General features: G+C 39.0%; 1 pseudogene; it reads left to right on the forward strand.

The window, feature by feature from the left end:
- The first annotated feature begins 4,459 nt into the window (after positions 1–4,459).
- LOC127089218 (uncharacterized) lies at positions 4,460–4,559 on the forward strand (annotated as a pseudogene).
- The last annotated feature ends 2,683 nt before the right edge of the window (positions 4,560–7,242 follow it).

Here is a 7,242-nt window from a genome sequence, read left to right on the forward strand (position 1 = left end):
TTGTTTTGTTCTTTCTTTATAGATTTTGGCATTTTCATAGGCGTCTCTTCTGAGTTCCTCTAATTCGTTTATGTCAAGGATTCTCTTTTCACCGGCGGCTTTATAATTCAAATTTAAATTTCTAATAGCCCAATAGGCTTTATGTTCTAATTCTACCGGGAGGTGACAGGATTTTCCATAAATGAGCTTAAATGGGGTCGTCCCTATGGGGGTTTTATAAGCAGTTCGGTATGCCCACAAAGCTTCTGGTAATTTCAATGACCAATCTTTCCTTGAAGTGGCGACCGTTTTTTCTAGAATTTGCTTGATTTCTCTGTTAGACACTTCCACTTGTCCACTGGTTTGAGGGTGGTAAGGTGTTGCTATCCTATGTCTCACTCCATATTTAAGTAGTAGTTTTTCGAGTACCTTGGATATAAAGTGCGATCCACCATCACTGACTACTATTCTTGGGATGCCAAATCTCGGAAATATTATATTTTTAAAGAGTCTAGTTACTACTCGGGTGTCATTTGTTGGAGAAGCTATAGCTTCGATCCACTTTGATACGTAGTCAACTGCCACAAGTATGTATTTGTTACCGAAAGAGGATGGGAAAGGTCCCATGAAGTCTATCCCCCACACGTCAAAAATCTCTACTTCCAAAATACCTTTTTGTGGCATCTCGTCACGTCTAGATATGTTTCCCGTGCGTTGACATCTGTCACACTCCTTAATAGCCGTATGCACGTCCTTCCAAATAGTTGGCCAATAAAAGCCAGCTTGTAGGATTTTAGAGCAGGTCTTGGATGTACTTGTGTGTCCACCATAAGGAGCGGAGTGACAGTGTTGGATTATATTTTCTACCTCTTCTTCGGGTATACATCGACGGAAAATACCATCGGGGCCTCTTTTGAAAAGTAAGGGATCATCCCAGTAATAGTGTTTTATGTCGTGGAAGAATCGTTTCTTCTGCTGGTAAGATAAAGTAGGTGGAACTATTCCGGCAGCTAAATAATTGACTAGATCAGCGTACCATGGTGTGACAGATATAGCTAAGGTGGTTTCTACTTGCATGTCGGAGTTGTTCTCTTCCAAAGTAGCTATGAGTTTGTCATACGAGAAATCATCATTAATGGATGTTCTTTCCGGTTCAAGGTTCTCAAGTCTAGAGAGGTGGTCTGCTACTACGTTTTCAGTTCCTTTCTTGTCCTTGATTTCTAAGTCGAATTCTTGTAGTAACAAGATCCATCTTAGGAGTCTAGGTTTAGCATCTTTTTTTGTTAAAAGGTACCTGATAGCAGCGTGATCGGTGTAAACTATTATTTTGGCTCCTACCAAGTAAGAACGAAATTTATCTAGCGCAAATACCACTGCTAGGAGTTCTTTCTCGGTTGTGGCATAATTCATCTGTGCTTCATCCAGGGTTCTGCTAGCGTAATATATAACGTGAAGCTTTTTATCCTTTCTTTGTCCTAGAACAGCACCTACAGCATAATCACTGGCATCGCACATTATTTCGAATGGTTCATTCCAGTCTGGTGTCTGCATAATGGGTGCGGAGATCAATGCTTGTTTAAGAGTTTGAAATGCTTTTAAACAGTTATCGTCGAATATGAATTCAGCATCTTTCATCAACAGTCCGGTTAAGGGTTTAGTTATCTTAGAGAAGTCTTTGATGAATCGTCGGTAAAAACCGGCGTGTCCTAAAAAGCTTCGTACTTCTCTCACGGTTCTTGGGGGTTGAAGATTTTCGATTACCTCTATTTTGGCCTTGTCTACTTCAATTCCTCTGTTCGAGATGATGTGTCCTAAAACAATTCCTTCTTGTACCATAAAGTGGCACTTTTCCCAATTATGTACTAAGTTTACTTTTACACATCGCTCAAGAACTCTTTCCAGGTTTTCAAGGCATTCTTCGAAACTTTGTCCGTATACAGAAAAGTCATCCATAAATACTTCCATGATGTTTTCGAGAAAGTCGGCGAAAATCGCCATCATGCATCTTTGAAAAGTTGCAGGGGCATTACACAGACCAAACGGCATTCGTCTATAAGCGAAGGTACCAAAAGGGCATGTGAATGTTGTCTTTTCTTGGTCATCAGGGTGAATTGGTATTTGAAAGAAGCCTGAATAACCGTCTAAATAACAGAAATGTGAATGTTTAGCTAATCGTTCTAACATTTGGTCAATGAATGGTAAAGGGAAATGATCTTTTCGGGTTGCTTTGTTTAGTTTCCTATAATCAATGCACATTCTCCATCCCGATTCGATTCGTTTAGTTATAGTTTCTCCTTTTTCGTTTTCAATAACGGTTATGCCTCCTTTCTTTGGTACAACGTGTACAGGACTAACCCATTTGCTATCAGATATAGGATATATAATACCTGCTTCCAATAACTTGGTTATTTCTTTCTTTACTACCTCACTTAGGATCGGATTTAGTCTTCTCTGGTGTTCCCTAGAGGTTTTACAGTCTTCTTCTAACATGATGCGGTGCATACAAATAGAAGGGCTTATTCCTTTAAGATCGGTTATGTGGTATCCTAGTGCGGTTGGGTATTTTCTTAAGATATGTAGGAGTTTTTCTGTTTCGAGTCTTCCTAGATCGGCATTAACTATCACAGGTCGTTCAAGTTCTAAGTCTAGGAATTCATATCTCAGATTTTTGGGAAGTGTTTTCAAATCAGGGGTTGGTTTGTTAAGACACTGCGTAGGGTCCGGTGTTATTGCTAAACATTGGTTAGATTTGTCCTCTAAAAGATAGTCTGATGATTTGTCTTCTCCTGACTTTGCTTCTTTTATGCATTCATCGATGATATCCATGAAGTAACATGTATCTTCTATTGCAGGTGCTTTCAAGAATTGGGAAAGAATGAATTCAATTTTCTCTTCACCTACTTCGAAGGTGAGTCGTCCTCGTTTTACGTCTATGATTGCATCGGCAGTTGCTAAGAATGGTCTTCCTAGTATAATAGGTGTAGTATCATCTTCTCTAATGTCCATAATTGTGAAGTCAGTGGGAATGTAAAACTGACCTATGCGTACGGGAACGTTTTCAAGGATTCCTACAGGATATTTGATGGAACGATCTGCTAATTGCACAGACATTTTGGTCGGTCTTAATTCTCCCATTTCCAGTTTCTTACATATGGATAAAGGCATAACGCTAATTCCGGCTCCTAAATCGCATAAGGCTTTGTCGATGACAAATTTTCCTATGTGACAGGGTATAGAGAAACTACCCGGATCCTTGAGTTTAGGGGGCATGTTTTGGATTATAGCGCTACATTCGGCAGGGAGTGTAACGGTTTCGCTATCCTCAAGTTTCCTCTTATTAGAAAGGATTTCTTTTAAGAATTTAGCATATGAGGGCATCTGCGTAATAGCTTCGGTAAACGGAATTGTAACGTTTAATTGCTTAAGGAGATCAACAAATTTTCTAAATTGGCCTACATCTTTGGTTTTAACAAGCCTTTGAGGGTAAGGTATAGGTGGTTTGTAAGGTGGTGGAGGTACATAAGGTTCCTTCTTTTCTAGGGTTTCCTTATTACTCTCTTCCTTTTCCTTAGGTTCACTTTCCTCAGTAGATTTCTTAGGGTCTTGGTTTTCTATCCTTGGGTCAGACGGTCCTTCCACTTCCGTTCCACTTCTTAATATAATTGCATGAGCTTGGCTTCTCGGATTGGGTTGGGGCTGTCCAGGGAATGTACCAGTTGGGGCAGCAGTAGGTGCTTGTTGTTGAGCTACTTGAGATATTTGTGTTTCTAGCATTTTGTTATGGGTAGCCAAGGCATCTACTTTGCTTGCTAGTTGTTTAAGTTGTTCGCCAGTGTGTATGTTCTGGTTTAAGAAATCTTTATTGGTTTGTTGTTGGGAAGCTATAAAGTTTTCCATCATGATTTCCAAGTTGGATTTTCTAGGGGTATTATTGTTAGGATTTTGTTTCTGATATCCCGGAGGTATAGATGGGGCTTGATTTGGAGACTGTCCAGGTGCGTATAAAGCATTATTACTCTTATATGAAAAGTTTGGATGGTTCTTCCAATTTGGGTTATAGGTATTCGAATAGGGGCTTCCTTGAGCATAGTTTACTTGCTCTGCTTGGATTCCAGTCAAGAGTTGACATTCCGCAGGAGTGTGGCCTTGGATTCCACAGACCTCGCAATTCTGAGTTATAGCAACCACGGCGGCCGGAGGTGATACATTTAAACTTTCAATTTTCTGGACCAAAGCATCCACTTTTGCATTGACGTGATCAAGGTTACTTATCTCGTACATGCCAGTTTTCGGTTGAGGTTTTTCCACCGTTGTTCGTTCGGTTCCCCACTGATAGTGGTTTTGGGCCATGCTCTCGATAAGCTGGTAAGCTTCAGCATAGGGTTTGTTCATTAGTGCACCACCTGCAGCGGCGTCTATTGTTAACCTTGTATTGTATAAGAGACCATTATAAAATGTGTGAATTACTAACCAGTCTTCCAAACCATGGTGTGGGCAAAGTCTCATCATGTCTTTGTATCTTTCCCATGCTTCGAAAAGAGACTCGTTGTCTTTCTGTTTAAATCCGTTTATCTGGGCTCTTAACATAGCTGTTTTGCTTGGCGGAAAATATCGGGCAAGAAAAACTTTCTTCAACTCGTTCCATGTGGTGACTGAGTTGGAAGGAAGTGATTGAAGCCATCTTCTAGCGCTATCTCTTAATGAGAAAGGAAAAAGACGAAGTCGAATTGCCTCTGAAGTGACACCATTAGCTTTAACAGTATCAGCGTATTGGACAAATACGGATAAATGAAGGTTTGGATCTTCGGTAAGATTTCCAGAGAATTGGTTCTGTTGCACAGCCTGCAACAGCGAAGGTTTAAGTTCAAAGTTGCTTGCTTCGATTGCGGGCGGAGCAATACTTGAATGCGGTTCATCTTGCGATGGAGCGGCGTAATCTCTAAGAGCACGAGCTGGTTCTACCATCTCGGGTATCGAAGGAAAAATGTTTTTGAAATCAGGAAGGTCTACAGGAGGGAGATTGTTCGCAGCACGATATTCCCGAATTCGTCGTAAGACTCGGAGATATAGTTCGATATCGTTGATTCGTAAATAGAGCGGTTCGCCTTGTGAGCGAGTGCGTGGCATACAAATCAACGAAAGAAAGAAAATAAAAGAAAAAGAAACCTTAGTCTCTACAGCGTAACGGAAGAGTTACGATATTGATTGAATAAAAGTCCCCGGCAACGGCGCCGAAAACTTGATCGCTCGACTGGGTGAGTCGAGAATGGGATACAAACTGCAAGTGCACAGTTCTATCGCGTAGTTTTAAAAGATATCGATCCCACAGGGACTTATGAATCAATATACCGTTATCTAAGGTTACTACGTAAATCTAAGGTGAAAATGTTTGATTGTTTGGGGAAAAACTAAGAGCTAAACTAATATCTAGATTAAATATTAATGAAACGGATATCGGTATGTAGTTCGTCAAAACTAGGGAATCAAGTCTTTGTCGGTTTCTTGGTTTTAAAATGAATCGTTTCGGTTAACTTTATTGGTTAAAGGTTTTATCTCAAACTCTCGCTCTGTTGAATAAACCATGATTCTATATTAATGTAGCTGTCACTTATAATTAAGTCAAAAACCATATTTTGAAAACAATAAAGTTGCAGAAACTCCTTTTAAGAAAATACTGACCGTTTTAAACACCCTTATCTCAAACTCTCGCTCTGTTGACTTAGGTTATATAATCAAATCCAAATGCTTAACTCTCGTCCTCACATTCAATCTTTAAAAATACTTTTTGGAAAAGGTCAGAATTTAATTAACTCTAAAACTTGCTCTCGCCCTGATCTAGAATTAATGCCTAACTTACACTGTCCAGTTAAAATCTCAAACTCTCGCTCTATTGATTTTAACTTCTTTATGTCTTTTACTTTTGTAAAAAATCTTGTTATTAAACCTGTAAGTTGAGACCGTAAAAAGATTGATTTTGATTTTAAATTTAGATAGACCGACTCAGTCTTGATCCCTTATTCTGCTTACTTTACATACCGATACCTAGGCAAATTAGCCAGACATGCTAAATAAATAAGAATTTATATCATGCATAAACAGACTCATTCCAGGCAGATAATATAGATAAATAATAAAACAAAATATTAAATAATGATTAAAGAACCTGAATGCGTAATACAATAGTCTTGAACACTCCACCACAAGCCGGTAGGATTTGTTCTTGGATTCTTCAATTAAACAGTAAATTAAATCAAGGAAATAAAACTGGAATATAACGTAAGGTTAAATCCGGTATAAAGTTGCACAATAGTTTCCGGTGTAGAAACTATTATGCGAAAAATATCTAAAAGCTAAAACGGGAAAGGTAAATTTGCAAGGGAAAAAGAATGTAAAGCTTGCAAAAGAAATAAATAAAATAAACAATGCTGGAAAAGAAAAATAAGCAAAAGCTAAAACAGAAGGTTGGAAAAGCTTCGGCAGAGTAGAAGGCAGAAGAGGGGAGAGGAAGCGGGACCCTTTTAGGTTTCTAATGTAGCTATTTATAGTAGTGCTTCTAACTGCTTTTTGTTTCCCACGAGTCTTCAGCATGGCTAAATACACGGCGTGGGCATAGGACACGAACTCTCTCAACGTCTCTTCAATTCTTCTGAGGGCGTGACTTGCGCCAAAAAGCTAGTGGAATGGTGTGACGCTCGTCACCCCATGTGTGACGCTCGTCACAGGGGTGCTTTTAGTGTGACGCTCGTCACAACCCTTGTGACGCCCGTCACAGGCACAACGTGCGCTTTCTTTGGGCTGGGCTTGGTCTTTGATATTTGTTTCCTTTTTACTCCTTTCTACACCTCCTTTTCTTCCCTTTTTCACTTTTGCTTCAAAATGGGTACCTGACATAAATAGCAAGGAAATACTGCATAATATCTGATAAAATGAGATAAACTAAAGTAAATGATAATATAATCTAATTGAATTAAGTCTTAAAATGTGATATAATTTCGTGTTATCAGAGCTTACAAACCTCACTCTGATAATTTTAGGTGATTAAACCAAGTAAAAAATTGTTTATCAAATTACATGGTTTTGTCATCATCAAATAGGGGGATATTATAAGCACAAGATTTGATTATGCATCTGACCTTTAGTTTTGATGATAAAAACACATTGTTTCTGTAGCGGAAAATTCATGACCATCAAGTTATGGATAAACTTGACGTCAATAAAACCAAAGTTGCCACCGCACTTTTATTGTTTCCAAAGGAAAAGGAA

The sequence above is a fragment of the Lathyrus oleraceus genome, chromosome 5 (assembly GCF_024323335.1).
Source record: "Lathyrus oleraceus cultivar Zhongwan6 chromosome 5, CAAS_Psat_ZW6_1.0, whole genome shotgun sequence".
In the NCBI taxonomy this organism is placed as follows: domain Eukaryota; kingdom Viridiplantae; phylum Streptophyta; class Magnoliopsida; order Fabales; family Fabaceae; genus Lathyrus; species Lathyrus oleraceus.